This window comes from Ochotona curzoniae, unplaced genomic scaffold, assembly GCF_017591425.1.
Source record: "Ochotona curzoniae isolate NIBS_2020 unplaced genomic scaffold, NIBS_Ocur_1.0 contig_2210, whole genome shotgun sequence".
Taxonomy (NCBI): Eukaryota; Metazoa; Chordata; class Mammalia; order Lagomorpha; family Ochotonidae; genus Ochotona; species Ochotona curzoniae.
Window position 1 is genome coordinate 934,113 of NW_024465369.1, and position 21,101 is coordinate 955,213.

The 21,101-nt window shown below is 37.4% G+C and overlaps 1 protein-coding gene and 1 long non-coding RNA gene across 3 annotated transcripts in view; one reads left to right on the forward strand and one right to left on the reverse strand.

The window, feature by feature from the left end:
- Positions 1–21,101, reverse strand: part of NCKAP5 (NCK associated protein 5) — a 743,731-nt gene that overhangs the window by 293,464 nt on the left and 429,166 nt on the right. The gene's annotated exons all lie outside the window — the stretch shown is intronic.
- On the forward strand, positions 14,093–16,299 carry LOC121150554. The gene is made up of 3 exons (XR_005882987.1): positions 14,093–14,105; positions 15,646–15,655; positions 16,220–16,299. It is a non-coding gene; the product is annotated as an uncharacterized LOC121150554 (long non-coding RNA).

The window sequence follows — 21,101 nt, forward strand, 5'->3', positions numbered from 1 at the left end:
TTAAATGAAATTCAAATAAGAGACAGATCTGAGAGACTCCAGATTAATTAATCACACCAGGAAGCTCAGTTGCCAGAGATCTTGCTATGTTGCCCCCATAGAGCACTCTTCTCCTTAGGAATGCAACACAGATATGATTTTCAATATCAGTCTCCGGATTTATAATCAATAATTCCATTGTCAGGTTACTTACAGCAAATGTGTTTATTCAGCTGGCATTGACAGGGCAATCAATTTGTTATCTCTGCACTCTCTGAAGTTATATATACACTGCCAACATTCATTTTTATATGCCGAAACCCATCTGCAGTTTCTCTTTTTCTGTTGGGAAGGGTTCACAAAACTTACCAAGGAGGGCCTGACCAGATCATAAATCAAGAAGAAGCAATTTCTGATAACTGAATATGAGTTTCCTCTAAAGCTTTTATGTGACAAAGAGTTGAGGAGTTCTGTGACCACCACAAAGGAAAACGTCACAATTTTGTTTCTCCTGTCAATTGCTAGCCTCTTTGTTGTAAAATGCATAGCCACAATCTGCAAGCACTTTTCAGCACTTTAATTCATATGTATGTTTTTACTCACAAAGGTCTCAGCAGCTTAATTCTACTCACAGCTCTCTTCGCATTCAATATTACCTGAACAAAGTAAGTTAAAATTAAGTTCTGACTTTCCTGACCAATAAGAAAATTTAAGATACCTAATACATGCTTTCTGAGAGAAACTGTGTACACATAAGAATGGGGGGTGGGGAAGCAAGACCAGCTATAATAAAACAAACAATAAAATAAACTACAAGAACTAGCAACACCCAGGCAGTTTAGTAACTGACCGTGGTGCTGAAAGTCAAACCCATTCTTTCTTTTTTGGCATTAAGCAGCATGTAAATTAGACCCCAATTCAGAGACAACTTACAGGTTAATTTGTCTAATTTCTCTCCTCATTAAGATACTGAGAGAAAGCAGAAAGAAGAATGCAGAGATTCCAGCAAATGCCTTGCCTCATATAGGCTTCCTCACGACCTGAGTTTTCATTACTAGCTATCAAACTGTAAATGGAAACCTCATCAGGGAGCCAAATAGGATGTAAACAAACTTGAAATTTTATTGAGTTGATGTTCAAAGCCCTACTCCCCAGAAACAACAGTGATTACAACTGAAAGATGAAACTTTAAGTCACTGATGTTCTAAGTAGAGTGCTTGGTTTCATTACAGCTTTGTCTTCGACAAGAAATTCTGAAAAATGCTTCCAACAAAACAGAAGTCATGCATGTGCCAGAAAGAATACTTAACTGAAAACCAAATTTGCCTCTAAACAGATAATACAACTTTTACATGACTATGCAACTGAAAAAGCAGATTAAGAGAAACTGTTACTTTTTTTTTAATTGTAGCAGAACCATTTCAAAGACAAACTCACAGCTATTAAATGTTACAAAAAAGCTTAAGAAAGTCTGGTAAGTAAGGGAATTTTAAATTACTGCTTACATAAAACTAAATGTTACTGTCCATCACTGCATTGGCTGGGATATGCTTTGCATAAGGAGTTCTTAGACACTAGAAGGAAAAAAGGCAACAATGATTCCAACGCAAACTTTGCAATGTTTACAAAAACAAATTTAGCTTGCCTTCTTCTTTCTCTTTCTTAGGAGATACATTTAGAAGCCACTTCCATATAGTTGGTTTACTACAGTGAGCTGACCGGTACTCTTGAGGACAGACTTTTGAGTAATTCAAGTGCAGGTTACTGAGAATTTGAATAAAATCACCCTGATCCAAAGAGGCTTTGACAGCAATACCTTTTTGAACTACAAATTGTAAATATCCATCTGTGTCTAGATATCTAGACAGATAGATAGATCAGGGACAGGAACACAGAAAGATGTTCATACTGTCTTGTTTAAAGAGATACTTATTTCAAAGTTACTAGAAATACTCATTCTTCTCTAGCCCCAGAGTAATAAAAACATAAACATTTTATAAATCAAAAATTTAACAGACATGTATGTAACTTTAAAAAGGACTGAAAATAGTGGTGAAGAAAGATATTTATTCATTTTTGTTCTTTAACAAAAATTGTTCTTCTATGAGACAGCATGCCATATGGGAAAATAGAAAGATCTAACACAGAGGAAAGGCAGTATGCTGGAAAAGACTGCAGAGTAACAGGAGAAACAGCTGTTTAAGTCCACTGAGTGATCTCCTGACCTTAGCCAAGACACTGAGCAACAGTTGTGATAGATGTTGCTTAGGATTTCATCTGTACTCTGATGACAAAATAAACCAAGTAAATATATTAACTACTGTAGATACTGTTTGGTTCTTTTTCTACTCTTCATGTGAATTGTTGATTTCATTCGCCTTCACTTCAGTTGTTCTAACACAGAAATAAGGAAAGACTGTGAGGTTGCTGGAGTGTATAGATGCTCATACTCATATATATTTCCTTCATAGTCTTCATTGTGATAATTAAAAATTAGAACTGAAGAAAGTATAACTGAGGATCAGGAAATTCAGTCAGAATAAAGCAAGAGAAATCTGGAGCGTTCATATATCAATATGGAAAAAGACAGTTTAAAGGCTTAATTACCAAACTTTAGAAGCCTTTTAAAAATTATAATTAATGTTAGAATTCAAAATTCCAACAGCCTTATCATCATCTTTCCTTTTGTTTTCAACAAGTGTTCATCCTTCTCATCTTTAAGAAACCTGTCTCAATTTTCACAATTTAAAAGGTTTCTTACAATTCTTCAATTAAATTCAAACCCATCATAACATCTCTGGATGAAGTAGAATCATAAGTTTGATTTTGCCAATGCAGCTCATCAAAGAAGATTCACCAAAGTAGAAAATCAGATTATTTTCTAAGCCATCCATGCCTACATAACACTCCCTTTCCTATTTTCTCTCTCTCCTCATACACTCATGCTCACTTAGACAGCATCACAAATGAAAAAATATTGCCAACACACAATATTGAATGTAATATGTTCCATTACATTGATTAAGAACAAGCTAATTTCCCAAGCAATTAGAAGGAAATATCATCCATCAGGTCACAGGCAAAATATGAATAAAATGGAGAAAAGTACACAAAATGTATACAGATTCTTCAAGGATCTTCAAGTCATGACAATATCATTTTCTTATATGAGCTATTCTAGGAGATTGTGGTCTTCCAAATGAGATATACATTTATAATTGCAATACCTTAAATGATTCACCAAATAAGATCTTCTAATATTATCTATACTTTGTTTATTTGAGGGAGAAAACACCATCACTTAGTATGCCTATTAGGAGAGAGATAATAGCAAAGATTAGGCAAGGTCAAAGCCAGGAACCAAGAACTGCACTTGGGTCTCCTCTAGGAGTAGTAAGGGTCTAAACATTTAAAGCATCATTTTATACCCACTTGAATGCACAATAGCAGAGGCAAAGCTAAAATCAGGTACTCTAATCTGGAATGCCTATGTCCTGAGTAACAACAAACATTGCATGTCTTTGCCTTCCAAATCAAATGAAAATACAAAATTAAAACACAGGTGACCAAACGGCTAAAAGAAAATGGATACCAGGATGAGAAACTGAGAGTAGGCATAACTGACTATATTGTAAGTTTATTTTGCAGGGACAGCCATCAATAGGGGGTACATATAAGGATAGCAACCATGATGTAATTCCAGGGGGTGTTCACATGTGAGCAAATCCAGTTTGGAGAAGGGGAGATTTAAGCATCAAAAGCTATTCAAAGTCAAGCAGGAGATAATGTATTCACTTGAAACAGAATGTTTCCCAGTATCCGGGAAAATAGGCAGAGTTTCCTTCACCTAGAGGAAAAAGCTTGAGCAGGGAGGCTACACTGCAGGATATCAATTTTTCTCATTAATGAGTAGCTGCACATTGTATCCCTGGGAAACAGACATAAACATGCAGGATGTTTACTGGGGATGGTACTCTTGAGATGAATAGAAAATGTGGATAAGGGGAGCTCTGAATCTAGTATTGCTCTGCAGAGCAATTGAAGAAATGTGACCAGGCATTTCTCACTCTTCATGCAGAGGCCATTAAGTATAACCTGACCCTGAGGATAGGCATGCCTTTTGGCAATATGTTCTCTTCATAGGATGGAAATTCATGGAGTCGGACATGGCTTTCTGCAACATCTGCCCCCAGAAACTGGAGGTAGTCAGGTGAAGTCCTATGAAGAAGCAACCAGAGAATGGATCTCAGCAGTCACAAAAGATGCTATATAACCTGGGAAGGCAGTAAAGGACGGCCCAAAGCTTTGGGTCCCTGCACCTGCATGGGAGACCTGGAAGAAACTGCTGGCTCCTGGCTTCAGATTGGCTCAGCTCAGGGCATTGTAGTAACTTGGGGAGTAAACGAACAAGCAGAAGAGCTTTCTGCCTTACCTTATCTCTGTAAATCTGTCTATGTATATCTGACTTTCCAATAACAATTCAAAGTAATAAATAAATAAATAAATAAAACCTTTTTTAAGAAAAAAGATACCAATAAACCTAAAATTCACATGGAATCCCAAAATATCCAAAATAAGTGACATACGTATATATATTCTTGACCAAGAAAAATCAAGCTGAAGGTATCACAATAGCTGACTTCAAAGCATACTACAAATCAACAGTAATTAAAATTTCTTGATATTGGATACATCTGATATAAAGATCAGTGAATTAGAACAGAGAGCTTAGAAATTAAATATGCACACACTGAGTTCATTCTTTACAAATGTGTTGAAATAATACACTGGGGAATATAATAATCTGCTAATCAATTGGTTCTGAAAAAATTGGAAGAGTATATGCATATATATGCATATATATGTGTATATATATGTATATATAGTTGAAATTAGATCTATACCTCTTACCATATACAAACATCAAATCAAGCTGGATCAAATATTTAAGGTATGAAATAATGAAGCTGCTGGAAGAAAATGCAGGTAAAACACTCCAAGGCACAAGAATAGGAGATGATTTCTTTGCATAGACCTCCATTCACATGCAACCAAAGCAAAGTTAAGAAACTTAGATTATATCAAAATCAGAAGTATGACAAAGGAAATGACAAATAAAGTGAAGAGCTAAAAGAATGAAAAACAATTTGCAAGCTGCCTGTTTGAAAAAGAATCATTATCTGCAATACTATCAAACACAAACAAAAAAATCTTAACCAAAGAAAAACCTAACTAATTCAGTTAAGAATTAAGCAAAGGAACTCAAAAGAGAGTTTTCAAGAAAAGCAACACAAGTACATGAAAAATTTCTCAATATCACTAGAAACCAGGAAAATGCAAATCAAAACCACAATGCTTTATCTCTTCAGCCTTGTCAGAATGATTAAAATTCAAGACAGAGGATAATAAATGCTTGCGAAGATGTAGGGATATCTAGAATCTGTTTCTGAGAATGTCAATTACTGCAGCCACTGCTGAAAACACTATGAAGATTTCCTAAGACAACAGTATGAAGAATTTCTAAAAGTAAAAACAAAATGTAGAAACAGATTTGCCACATGACCCAGAAATCCTATTACTGTATATGTTCCCAAGAGACCTAAACATGTTGTATCAAAGAAATTATTATATCACTTTGTTTATAGCCAAACTATTCACAATAGCCAAACCTTGGAATCAACCAAGATGTCCATGATCAAACTGAATAAAAAAAAATGTGACATATATGTATACACACATATGTGTATGTTATACAATATATAAAATATGTGAATTTCATACCTATAATATACCTATCTATAATACACATATATATCACAGTGGAGCACTAAATATCAGGAAAGAATGAAGTTCTATCATTTGCATCAAAATGGATGTAACTGGAATATATCAAGGTGAGTGAAATAAGCCAGAAACGAAGACAAAAACCACATGTACCCTGATATGTGATTGTTAAATTTAAAAAATAACGATAAATCGTGTTTGTGTGTATCAGCATTGTTACAGATAATAGTTTTGTAAAACTTTATTTAATAACTTTGTCAAGGCAATGGTTAAGAATGATATTCAAAAATAGTTTAATGGCCTATAATTACCTTAAATTCACTGCATATAAGTGATATAGTCATTTTTCCACCCAATTATTGCTTATAATCACAGTCTATATTCCTGTTAGACTATAATCTTTCTTTTTAGCTGTCAAGCTTATTTTAGTCATTTTTAGATGTAAATTTAAAATATGTTATCTCAAAAACTATGAAAGAGAAATGGAGGAGAGAGGGAAAGAAGTAATATTGTTATATTACTCTCATTGTACCTATGAAATCTATTGAATCTATTAAAAACTAACCATTTTATTAAGATGTTTATCAGGTATCTAAGGGAGATGCTTAGAGATAGGAAGGGTTAGGGAAGACACAACAGTGCCCAGCATTCAGGCGAATACCCAAGATCCAAATGCTCTGGTACCAACAGGTAGGACTGGTGAAGGTACTCATGCCTTCCAATCAGAATAAGGAAGAAACAATTACATGAAACTATTGAATCTCATGGCCATAAAATTATCAGACTTTTCATGTAATCATCACTTCTTGGCCATATAAGTTATCAGCCTTTTCATGTAATCACTTCTATAGATATAAAAATTGCAATAAGACAACCACATCCTGTATATACTGTTGGAGGCATCAAGAAAGCAAAATGAAAAGCAATAAGTGATGCCCTTCTCCACTGTTTCAAAATTTCAGAGTAAAGGGCTCATTTTGGCTCTATTCTAGACTCCATAGGTTGTTTTTTTTTTTTTAAAGACTCTCCCTTTGGGTCTTAAAAACCAATAATAGCAAAACTAAGAAAAGGGCAGATTTATTCCATGACAAATCAATTCACTTGGTTGAAGTCATTGCCATTTAGGTAAAGATTGATACAGTACCCAGCCAGAGGAATGTGTAACATAACTCAAGGCCACCTAGCTCCTTGGTAATTTATCTCTTATCCCAAGATTTTTGAAGCCAACTTCATGAACAGAGAATTCAAAATGTAGACAACAGGATTGAGTCTTTCCTTAAGATTCAACAAATAGTTTTGCAACTTGCAAAATGATAAACCATGAAATGAGCTAAACTTCAGTACAATGGTTTGAAGGCGTGTATTTCACGATAGTAATCTAAAGTAGGCAGTATTATGGAAGTCAGTATGGAGAGTTCTATGAGAACAGAAAATTGATCTACCAAATGATCCAGTTATCCCACTTCTGGGAATATATCCAAAGAAATGAAATATGCATATTAAAAAGGGACCTGTACTCTTATATTTATAGCAACACACTCTATAATAGTGAAGACATGGAAACAATCCAGATGCCTGCCAAAAGAGGAACAGATGAAGAAACTGTGGTACATCTACTCTATGGATTACTACTCAGCAATTAAAAATGAAATTCTACTCTTTGCAAAAAAAAAAAAAATAGCCTCAACTAAAGTCCATTATGCTCAGTGAAATAAGCCAATCCAAAAAGAATAAATATCATTTGTTTTCTCTGATATAAGGCAACCTTCATTCAAAATAGAAGATCAGCAGATAGATAGGTAAACATTTACATGCATATATTTATCTAGTGAACTATATAATAGAGGAAAGGAAAACATGAAGTGAAGATACAATACATTATGCATCTCTACTTCTGAATAAAAGATGGACTCTCAATGAAAATATCAAACATATTTTGACAATAAAATGCTGGACGTTCTACCACTGCCTATTCAAAATTGTAATCTATATGTGTCACAAAATTGTAGCCCAAGGAGTAAGCAAAACCATTTTGTGAAATCAACATCACATATCACATTGTAAGGTATTCATGGTTCAACAGATAGTCTGAAAATTAGTAGCCTTGGGATCTTCCAGTAAATCCCCTCCAGCCTAAGAATAAAATCATTTACAAATATAAAGCAAAAAAATAATAATAAAATTTTGCTTTTGTTGTGATTTTCGTAGCATTCTTGCTCTGTTTACTCTTTGGGATGTTTGAATCTCTTTGTTCCCCAGCCACCCAGAAATCACCTCTTTCATTGTTAATAAGATTATGTAAGCAGATTTCCATCTTCCAAACCTTCCTTTGTCATTCCCAAATCAGAACCTTTCATTTCTTTTCCCTAAGGAACTGTTTCCCCTATTAGACAAATGGTGAAATCAAAACAATTTAACCATGATGGCTGTTATTACTCAATGGGTTACCTATCCTCAGAATGAGCAGATACTGACATCTTAATCCTCAGCCTTTCACATCAATGACTAACAAAGAATAGAACAGTTGGAATATCACATGAATACTGCAATTTCTTCCCTGCCCCTTTTGATGGCAGGTCAGACATTGTGGGTAAATGACAGCCTGAATGTTAAATTTGTTTGAAATGACTGCAAGAATCTCAGGTAAGAAGGAAATGCATACATGATCTATGGAGGTATTAGAGCAACAATTCTGATTAATGTAAGGAACAAAACTCCAAACCTTATAGAAAGTACCCATTACTTACAAATGTGATTGATTCAATCAATAGATACTATATCAGTAATCTAAGCTATGTTGTATTGTTTGGTACCATTACTTTTGTATTTCAAAGTGATTAATTTTAAGTAGAAATCTTAACAGCTTTGTCAAGTGTATAGGAAAGTGTATTTAGACAGAAGAACCTTTAATACAAAATTAATGTCATTTTGCATTTATGTTGCTACTCAGAACTAGAGTTGAAGGAACCTGGCAAATTCAGACAGATACTCACGTAAGCAGTTGTCAGTGAAACAAAGACAAGGTATTCTTTCAGGGTGAGCGTGACTTTCCTTTTCTAAAAGATGGTGTGAGAACACACTGAGTCCTTACTTAATGAAAAATAGAATGAGAACCCTCAAGGCTGTGAGGAGAATTACCCTGTAAAGATAATGAATGAAAACTAAAGACAGAAAGTAAATTAAAATTTGATGATACCACTAATGAGATGGTTTGCTTACAGGGCCATTGGACAGTTCTAACACCCTATTCCTGATTAATTTTCACATGTGAGTGCCAGAAGAGAATTTTCATATCCACTCTCCAAGAGAGGCACCTGTGTATCAAACTGCCAAAGTCCCAGGACATCTCTCTAAGTTATCTAAGAATTAACTTCTCATTTCCATTTTTGTATGAGACCAGCCTCTTACTACAATCCCTGTGGTTGAAAATGTTCACCACTCCATCCTCAACCCCTTGACTTGATCCCTAAGTACCTAATTCCAGAGGACACTTAGATTCTAAATGAATGATTGGGGTAACTCCAAGTCACTGATTCAGCATGACAAATAGAACGTGATGAGACACCTTATATTCATGAGGTTGCTGACCTCATGAAAGCAATGTAGAAGCACAGAAGTTCAGCATACTTTTGCATTTATAAAGGAAGAAGCTGATTTCATAAAGCATATACTTGAGAGAAAGGGAGAATATCAGCATGTCTAATATTTACCAATAAAACCAAGAAATAATACATTATCTATTCAATAAATACATCATGCTTTCACAAATCTTTCATTTGTGCAAGTTATTTGGCTGTCCACCCCAGAAAAGCCTTACTAATCTCAACAATTTAGTGGTTTAAACATACACATAAGGTCACTGTAGCTAATTATAATTCTAGGGGAGTCAATCACACATCCATTCATTACTTCAGGGCAAACTAATGGCCTAGATTTAAGTTAAATACAGACAGAAAAAATGACATTAAAGAAGCACAGCAGTGTAATTATTCATTCCCAGGAAGAATCAGCCTTAAAAAATCCTATTGGCAGGGAGTAACAGTAAATTTAAATTATTTGAGTTGCAGGAAATGTCCATTTTATCAGTGTAAGAGAGTGACAGGAAAAGCATTAAGAAAAATTGTCTCCCATAGAACAGCAGTGACACCCTGGACAGAGGGAATGTGTACAGAGAAACCCTTGCTATCCAAAGCTCACTTAAGGGAAGCCAGAGAAAATCCATGACCTGGGTAGTCCAGTCTCCCTGACAGTCTCTGAATACAGAATAAGGTCGGGACACTTACTCATTCTGAGTATTAACAACAAAATAGAATCCAACCCTCAAGATAATGACCTGATAGTTTTACTGTGTGCTTTTTAAAATTCAGCCAAAAAGAAATCAATGCATTCCAGGAAATCACGTTTTGAAGGGGAGAGAAATGCAGAGAATTCACATTTCTTGAGGGCTCAATACAGAAGGTAGAGTAGACAATGGATAAAAGTTTCGTTTCAGAGGCAGTCAGCCTGTTGTAGATTTGATCTCTGTCACTCACAAGCTGTGTCACAGTTTGCTGGGGTTTTAGCAAGTTAGTAATATTGAAAAATCCTGCAATGGCGCTCACTACTTCTTAGCTTTGTATGATTTTTGTTACTCTGTTCTGAGCCACTTCTTACATAGGCAGCAGTTTGTTTTAGCTCAGGTAGGTTGTGCGCTATATCTAAACTCCCCTCCCTTTAACACCTGACTTTCCTCAACATTCTCACCTTCTCCAGGAAACACTGCCTGGCTTCTCCAAATGGATGAAGTAGGTCATCCTCACATTCCCTGTTCCACCACACCCTCCCCTGTGTCTACGACCACAGGCAACTTTAGAGCACCAATTCTATCCCAAGAGTCTAGCCCAGCATCATTTGCTTATGAAAAGGAAAATTTAGGATAGAGGAATTTAACTTGATTTTTTGCCTTCGTACTTTGCTTGCTGAAGAGGACAATGAATAGCCAAACATCTCATGATTTAGTTTAGATAGAGCCTGGGAACCAGAGAGAGATAAGGGGTGCCTGCAGCTCCATCTGGATTAAGTTATGAGAAAGGTCTTGGGATAGGCATCTTATGACCCGAAGAGGAAGTACGATAAGGAATTGAGAGCGGCAGTGGAAAGTCCCCAGTTGTATGGCCCCCTCCTCACCTGTGGGTTTAGCCTTTAAAAAGAATGCTGTACAATGACTCGGGGCTGGTGTGCCTGGCCTCCTGTGTGGGGACTGGCCCTAGCCCCAGTGTGCTGGTGATTGAATAAAGCCTCCTGCTTTTGCATCAAGTCTTGCCTTCGTCGGTCATTGGGGGGGACTCACTCTCTCAAGGATAAACAGTAAGGTCATCCCGTCTGGGATGCGTTACACTTACAAGGATTTTGCAATTACTGGGCTATTACATTCATCCCTCAAGTTTTCATGCCATATTTACACAATGAGCACACCATGATTCGAGCTTACAATTGAGACACATGAAGAGGCAAAACTCAAGAGGCAAAGATTCAAGAAAAAACCAGCCAGCCAAAATGGAATCCTAGATTGCAACTGAGATCTGTATAAATCAGTGTCCATGTTTTTGCCCACATTTTCCTGCCAGTCAGAAATGATATACTTACAGATTCAATAGGAGACTGCTCATACAAAAAAATTTCAGTGTCTATAAAGATTAATAAAATATATAATTTTGGTGCCAAGAAGCATTTTGAATTCACTAGGCCCAAGTGCCATTTTCATATCACCTTTAGAAAACTTACATTCAATGTGCAGACGCCTTGATGAGCAAGCAGCATCAGCCTAATTTGGGAATATCTTACAAGTTACTGGACTCCATCCCAGAATCCCTATTGGAAACTGTGGGGTAGGGTCTGGCAAACTGTTAATCAAATGCTACTGGTGACACTGGTGCATGCTCAAGGTTGAAAATTACCTCTCAAGTGTCCTCATTGATTGAGGTGCTCCTCTGCATGAGTGGACCACCAAACAAGATGAACCTCCAGCTACGTCAACTTAATGTTTGTTCCAGCTCGTCAGAATCCATAGTTCTATAATGTATCTATCACATGCAAAGAACTCAAGTAAACCTTAAGATGAAGTCTAATGTTCAGTGGAATATATCTGGCATCCACTAAGTTTTTTTAAAATGGTCATTAGTTGCTTCAATAGCATTTTAAAAGCATTTTTGTTTTTTAAGCATTTCAACAATTTCATCTTAAATTATTATGTTCTTAATGATCATATACTAGATGTCAATTTAGATTCACTGCTTGCTAGTTATCAAACAAGTGTGCAAATATTATACCCAAGGAAAACACACAATGCAAATAAGCAATGACGCTGCCCACAGATTGACACCGTGGGACAGCAGATAGGGCTTTACTTGCTACTCAGGCATTCCAAATCAGAACACTGACTCAAAACCCAGCTGCTTCGCTTACACACCAACTCTGCTTATGCACTTGGGAAGGCAATGAAACATGGCCCAACTACTTGGATCTCAGGATCAATGTAGGAGACAAAGCTCCTTTCTCTTGGACCTGACCTCTTCACATAGTCCTGGCCACTGAAGCCAATGAGTGACCGCAGCATGTCAGATCTCTGTTTCTCCCTATGACTCTACATTTCAAATAAACAAGTAACTCAGCTCATGGTTAAAACCCAACACTAATCCAAAACAGCAATATACATATCTCTGTCAAAAGAACTTTTAAAAATCAAGTTTTATTCATTATGTAACTTAGAACCATTCCAACTATTATGTAAGTGGCAATTAAGAATCATTATAAAACAGACCATAGAAACAGGTGAAAGAGTGCTATGGTTTAAATGTGATTTGTCTCCTTAAAAACTCATGGAGAAATTCTATTTCCTTTGTGGTTAAAGGGGATGAGTCCTTTAAGATGTGATTAGATTGTTGAGAGGGATTAATCCCTTTCTTGTTGGAGTGGTTAATTAGATTTCTATTACTACAACTAAATTACCTGAGAGAAGCCACTGACAAAGGAACAAGTCTTATTTTTGCTTCCAACTTTGGAGGCTCACAGCCCAAGAACCGGTAACCCTATTAACCTGGTGTCTGATGTGCACAGTGAATGGCAGGTCACTACTTGCACAGAAAGGACCAAACAGGGAACCAGGAGCCAAGATACAGGGAGCGTATTTGTTCTCCATTTCCATGTGCCTCTCCTTACAAAATCACCACAATTCAGTCATGTTGGGGTTGCAGGGTATAACCAAGGAACTTAATTTAATCACTTTCCAAAAGTCTTATCTCTGTGTGATATAATAAATACCAAAATGGGACTAAGTTTCCATCCCAAATCCATTAGCCATGCTATCAGGGATGAAGCTACTACTACATGGGTTTCTGAAGAACACCTGAACTCATAAGGGGTCCCTACTCACCACAAAAGCTGTAAAATGAGCCCAGCTCTTCTTTGTAATCTTTTCTACAGGTACCTACTTAACTCTCTGCTAACACCTGATGATGCGGCACTATGCTCTTAAGAGGTACTGCCACCTAGTCTTGATTTTGACCTTCTAGTCTCTCTAGGGCCTATCAAGAAACTATGATTTTTTTCTGTGAAAATCACCCAGCCTTAGGCATTATTTAATTTTGCTGACAGAAAATGGACTAGGATCAGAAAACTCAAAATATTAAAAAAGAAAACAACACTGAAGCTCTTCACTCTACACAAGATAGAGCAAGCACATTTTTGCCTACCAATGACAACTCACACACAGGAAACACAAAAGCAACACCTGGAGCTCTGTAAGAACTAAAAATTATATTTCGTAGGGGAACTGAGACATGTCAGTCCTCAGAGAATGACTTCTAAGACAGTGAGTTCCTTGTCTGTTCCTTGTTAATTTCTTGTCTTACACTTGTCTTACACTCAGAAAATATATCAAGCAATAAAAGCAAAAGCAAAAAAAAAAAATCACCATCTAACAGCTACAAACATACAATTCCACCGAAGGAAAGCAAAATGTTGTATATTTACATGGTTCAGTAATCTGCATAACAGAGATCAAAAACAGCAGAACAAGAACCTATTTTTGAAGAGACAAAAAAAAAAAAGCCTGAGTTCTTCAACTATAGAGCAAGCATGCTGAGAAATCCAAGATGAACCATCACGTTGTGGTAGAGGATGAGATGGGAGGCCTTCCACGAGTATGAGAGCTTGTAGTGAAACCTTGCATTGCTGTGTGTTTTTAATCTCCTTGCATGTACTATTAAAACAAGCCCGAATGATCTGGACACATAAACATTCATCAACATTCATCACAGAGAAAACCCCTTCTTTCACAAGAACTGGGAAAGGCAGTGCATCTGGTCAAAGTTGGGAACAGAATCTCCAGTCTTTCATTTTCTTTTTTTGTTTTTCTTGTCACTTGTGTCAAAATCAGACTCATTTGTGCAAAGCATGTATCAATGAAAGATGTAAAATATGACTCTGTAACTTGAACCAGAGAAAAAGAACTTTCTGGAAGCTGAAACATATAGAAGAAATAGAGCACCAGCTACTGAGAAAGATATCCTAAATCCTGGGTATTAAGTCCTTGATTTATGACCGGGGGACACAGATCTGGAACAAACAAACAGAAGACTAACTGTAGCCAAGACAACAGAACTGGAATGTATAACAGTGTCCGAGTCCTAGATGGGTGCTCTCTGTTCTGGAAAGCGCTACAAATGCTCTGGGAGCTAAGGTGACACTGGAGCCAGAGTGACTAAGAGGCAAGAGGAAACTCATTTGCTGAAACAAAAATAATCAATAATGAGAGCACTTTAATGAAACCTAAAGATTCAAAACATAATCAACAAAATGTCCTGGATACTTAGCACACAAAAAGAAGAAAAAACAGCAACTCTCAAGAGGCCAAAACACAGTGAACACAAACAGCTCCTGAGATGATGCAGATGTTCAAATCATTAGTCAAAAAAAAAAAGTGCAGTTCTCATAATAACGCCCATGATGCATGGACACTCCTGAGATGAACTACAAGTTAAAAGTTCTCACTGAAATAAATACTAACAAAAAGAGAGGAATTTTTTTTTCAAATAAAAACTGTCACTCCGGACTCAGGAACAGAAAAAGAAATGAAACATCAAGGAATCAATTCACTTGGAGAAAGATTAGTAGAAATTACCCAATGTAAAGAAGACACAAGCAGCAAATATCAGCAGAGATTTGGGGGAAATATCCAAAAGTCTAACCAGACATTAAAGTCACCGAAAGAGGCGAGATCATAGCTCACAAAACAACAAGGGGATAATGACTAGTCAGCTTCCAAACTTAGTATAAGACATGAAAAGGCAAAGTTAAAAAAAAAAACTCAGAAAATATATCAAGCAATAAAAGCAAAAGCAAAAAAAAAAAAAAAAATCACCATCTAACAGCTACAAACATACAATTGCACCAAAGGAAAGCAAAATGTTGTATATTTACATGGTTCAGTAATCTGCATAACAGAGATCAAAAACAGCAGAACAAGAACCTATTTTTGAAGAGACAAAAAAAAAACAGTGAGGCCGATTCCATATTCAATAAAAAACATTATTTCAAGAATGAAACAGAAATAAAGACCTTCTCAAAAGAAGAAGTGTTGAGAATGTACTGTCTACACACCTATGCTAAGGAAAATAATAAAGGAACTTCTTCAGAGAGAAGACAGATGATGCCAGAGCGAAATATGGAACTTCAAGATCAAAGGAAAAGCAACAGAAATGATAAAAATGTGGGTACAGTTATTTTTTAAGATCTTGAAAATAGTATCCATGAATGTTGAAAATAATAGGGGGAGTTCTCTCCTCTCCACAGGGCAGCCCCTGCATCAGGTGAAGCCCTCTGCCACTGGGCAACGAACTCCAGGAACTTGGTGGTGTCAGTTAATAGGGTGCCTGAGAGATGGCACAGCAAAGGCTAGCAGGGACCTGAGGGTTCATGTCCAGGTAAGGAATTACTACTGAGCAACTTCCACAAAGACTCTATATGTGCAGGTAAGTGAGGGGGCTGAGACCAAGGAATTTGAAGGGAACAATGTGAGGACCTTTAAGGGTAAGAGCAAAGTACCAACATACGTGGGAGACCTGCACTAGGACAGTTAGCATCGGCAGTCACTGAACAGCACTCACTCACATTAAGCTAGAGCTGGGGACCTACCTGGCAGGGCTAAATCACAGTACCCACCAGGGAGAGTCAGAGCAGGAAACGGTTGATGTTAGACTGGGTTATGACAATAACCAGCACGTGAGAGAATCAGGTCTGGGGGCAGAATCTGTGTGTTGGAGGATAACGTTGGTTCACCTCTGTGGAACTGCAATGTTTGTTGGCACAGCACAAGAACTGTGGCTGGGAACAGACCTGACTGGAGAGCTAAGGGGATGCCCTGGCTGGGTTAGGGTTCCCAATGACGAATGTGAAATGGGGACAGTTGGCTTGGCAGATGAAGGAGAACAGAACAAACTGGACAACTCCCCCAGCCAAATGGTGACAGCAAAAATAAGGTTGAACGGAAACTCTAGGTTGACTATGTCAGCTAATGTACATTGGGAGGGTTTCCTCATCCTTGGATCAACAAAATCAACATTTCAGAACTATTGTATCCACCTGGGCAGAACCCTCAGAGCATACAACACATCGGAACCCTGGTTTGATATTGGGTGGTCATTCTCCATCCTTGGGTACTGGGTGGTCAGAAAGCTGGGTATGAGTTCTCCCCTTATCTCCCCCATTGTCCCAGAAACAGGAAGAAACAGAAAATTTGGAAATAATGATCACACCCATTCAACCCTTCCCATGCTGATCAAAAATCAAAAATTTTAAAAAGTAAATAATATATAAATATTCAACATCATTTTAAGCATATACATATATAAACATTGATAAGGTTAAACATATATAAATATTGAAATACTGTATTACATAAAGCTACATAAAAAAGGAGTATGGCAAATGGACTTGCATGGATCAAGATTTCTATATCCAACTGATAAAAATAAAATTATTAACCTGATATAAACCACAGAAAGATTGTACATATATGAAAAGCTCCAAAATTATCAGTATAAAATCTATACATAAATATATTCAAAAATAGATTTGGTAAAAATGTTCAAGTAATCCAAAATGAGGTAAAAGGGAAAATAGAACAGAAGACAAAATGGGGTAAACAGAGACCCATGAACATAATAGAATATCCAAATCCAAAAATGTGAATAATCACGTTAAATAGTATAAACACAATTATGAAAGACAAATTGTCAGTGTAAAGTGAAAACATGAGATCCAACTGAAAACTGATTATTGAAACTCTTTGCACAATGATGTCACATTTAAATCATGGTGCCAGTGTCATGGCATAGTTGATAAAGACACCACCTGTGATGCCAAATCCCCACATGGCACCAATTCTTACCCTCACCACTCCACTTTTGACTCACTTTCCTGATAATGGCCTGAGAAAAGCAGTGGAAGATGGCCCATGTGTTTGGGTCCTCAGAACCATGTGGGAGACATGGATGGAACTCACGGATTCAGCTTGACTCAGCCCTGGCTAGTATGGCCATCTGAAGAGAGGACCAACAGATGGAAGTATCTTTCCATCACTCTCCCAACCCTCCCCACCGCCACGTGTGTGTGAATGTAGTACTGACTTTAGTAAATAAATAACATCTTTTTTTTTAAAGTTCAAAATCTGAGAAAATATGTACCATATAAACATGTAAACATAAATCAAAAGCAAACTGGACAAATATTATCTTGTTGGAGAAAGGGCATTTTTGGGCATCACAATTATGATGGTGTTTTATATAACTTTAGATATTTATACAGACATATTCATAAAAAGGTACATCCTATGTATGTGAACTAAAACGTAAATTTAAAAACCATCTGGTTTTTTTTTTGCCTCAATGCAAGTTTATATGCTATTTGCTGTATAATCCAAAGAATAAATTTCTAATGTAATATTTCTAAATAATCACAAGATGAATCCTACATAACAAAAAAGAAATGTTGGTGGTAAATGCAAATTTAAAAAAAAGATTTAGTTATTCCAAAGGCAGAGTTAGAGAGAGAGACAGAGACAGAGACAGAGACAGAGAGAAATGAATCTTCCTCCCCTGGTTCATTCCCCAAATGTCCACAAAGGCCACAGCTTCACTGGCCTGAAACCAGGAGCCACCAGCTTCTCCTGAATCACCCACAAAAGTTCAGGGATACAGATACCTGTGCCATTTCCCATTGCTTTTCCAGACACATTAATTAGAAGCTGTTTTAGAAGTGGTGCCAAGCTTTAACCAATGCCCATAAGGGATGTGAGCATTACAGACAGTGGCTTTAACTGTAACACCATAACACCATCTCCAAATAAATTCAAAGTTAATATAACAGCCATGTATTCAACGTGGGAGAGTTTCCTACTACTTGGAACAGAAACTCAAACTGACATAATGTAGAGTTTACAGAAATTATAGAATTGCTTTGTATTCATGTAAAAAGCAAAGAGTACAGGTAGGAAGACCCAGGCTACTCAAATCACTTGCTTGAAGTGAGCACACAACATCCTTTCTGTCTCTAGGTGTACACTATGGGTCTGCTCCTGGACCTTACAGTGACTGCTCCTATCGTCATGGTAACGGGATGCTCTTACCATCAAAGCCACATAGGAGAAGAAAAGGAGAAGGAAGGCAAGTTAAGGGAAGCATAAGCTTTTGTGCAAACTGAGTAAGCCTTAGTGAAGAGCCTTCTTTCATATTCTATGAACAAACTATATCCCAAAGACCAACATCTGTCTCTGCAAAGGAGTCTGAAAAAAAAAAGAAAAAACTGGCCCAAGATCATTCTCAACAACACAGAGCAACACAGAGGTACTGCTAGCTAGGAAAATAAAGCAGAGGGAGTATCGGGTAGACAAATAGCAATCTGATTGTTTAGACAACTATCCACAGGTCGGGTATTAGGAACTGGGAGAATTCTATTTTAGAAGGGCAATTCAACTCAATTGATTGAACATGAGAAAAACTAGAGAGCAACAAATGCACTCACCTATTTAAAAAACTAGTGTTTCTGATAGGCAGCAGGACAACACTGCCAGCACCACTGTTTGAATACAAGCTCATGGACACTCTATTCTTCAAGATGGCAGACTCACTCCTCCAGGGCTCCAAGATTAACAAGTTGGAGCAAAATCCATCTGTAATTAACCACAGATGCTGCTGCTTCTCCTTGTTGAGGCAGAAAGAGAGAAGCAGACAGGCTGTGTTTTTTAGGCTATTCTCACTTCTCCACGTGAGGATTTTGCTTCCTGACCCTGTTCCAGAAGCTTGGGTGCAGGCAGCAAGGAAAGGTCACTCCACAACTTCACACATTCCAGATGGTGACTATTCACAGACTCCTTCTGGTCAAAGCTAGAAAAACAGACTTCTCACCACTTACTGCTTTTAGCATTTTGTTTCCTGCCAACACGAAAACAATCGCTTAGGATGCTACAAGATGTTTTCTCTTAATGTAATTGTGTCCCTTGAAATGCCACGGTGTGTAAAACACTGGGGGAGGCAAAACTGGAAGGGAGAAAAGCACTATCCAAGACTTGGCTTTCTGCTAGCTGGCTTTAAAACTTCTCTCCTCATTTCCGTTTAGCTGCTGCTACCTGAACAAGTTTTCGTTGAATTCCAAAAACCCTTCATTTGTAAAGTGAGGACCAGAGAGATTTGTCCTAAGGGGAGACATAGCAGATGAATCCAGGAATGAGTGTTGTGTGAGCATTTGGTAAATAATTAAAAGCTGATTCTCTCTGTCTCTTTTTACTCTTCTCTCTTTCTCCCGGTCTCTCTTTCAAGCAGATGGAAACAATGTAAGAAAACTAAACAGAAATCAAATCAAATTAAAAAAATGAACTCAAGTCTACATCTTCCCCAGGAGGGTATTTTCCATCTCATCATAATATTAAGGCATCTACAAAGTTAATAGTCTTCAACTGATAGTCTTCAGTTGTCTTGCATAAAGAAAAAGCATGAGACCATGAACTGATACCAGCTCTGTCACCTATTAGCTCTGAGAGCTTGGAGAACTTGGGTTCTGATTCCTCAGTTGTGCTAAAAAAAAAAAAAAAAAAAAAAGTCGTCTTAGAGACCATCGAGGTCTGACACTGAACTCCCTCCAATATTTCATTGCTCACCAGGAAATGTTCTCAAATGGCCATTTGGGAAATGGGATCTTGCGTGCTAACTTTTCAAGTCATCAATGCACATATGAAGTCAAGGTCTAACATTCTATATGGGCACAAAGCTGAACAGGAGGCTTGAGACTATAGGTGACTTCACCTGGATACCCGCTGAGCCAAGGAGAGCCAGTGTCTCAGTACACTGATAAGCCCAGCAGTCTCATGGGATCCCTGGAGACTTCTTCAGTCCACCACACAGCACTCTGGAACCTGGCACCGTGGGGTTCTTCTCAGATCCCAATCAGAGTGGAACATAAAATGAAGACACTGCACAGTTAGATGGCGAGTTTGTGGAGGAGGTGGAACTGATGGGAGAAGTTTAAAGAATTAGAAAGACTCAACAGTGTCACAGTTGGACAAAAAAAGAAAGAGCTGCCTACACCCACATCAACACAAAGGGAGTGAGGCATCCCTCAGCTGGATCACTGGCCTCCCTTCTACAACTTCTGTTCTCTCAAACAGCCGTTGCTGCTTATTGAAAACATCCCCCAAACTGTTCTATGAACACTGACTTATGAATCACCGTAGAAGTTTTGGGTCTCAGCTCCATCAGACAACCTTGCTCCAGGCCAGGATTGTGGCCACACCTTGTGCTCATAAAGAGACAAAGAGATAACAGACTAGAAACACCAAGCTTTTCATATTTCACGTGGTATAAAAAGAAGTGAAAGGCATGGAATAATAAGCTGAAACAAAAAGGCTCTATTAACCAGCAAGTTAAATCACTGGAATATTTTTTTTTTATCTTTTCCCTAAACTAAGAACACATTTAAGAGAAAACAAAGACATCAAAAACTCACAGACATCAGGGTATTTTTCAGTAAGGCATTTTCCACAGGCTATTTTGGAATTGTTTCACAGTTAGCTCGATGTGCTGTCTCTTCCACATCTATATCTTTTGTCCTATACAATGATAATTGATGGTCAGCATCACAGCCCTGAGGTCCTGAAACACACTGAATCATCAGAGGAGATTCAATTATATTCCTAAGACTCGATGTGCCATAGCAGCAAAGGGGATTTGGAGAGCGCAATAGGTTGACACAGAAGCACTTCTTGTTAACTCTTATGAATCCAAAACTAAGGGGTGGGGATGGGGAAG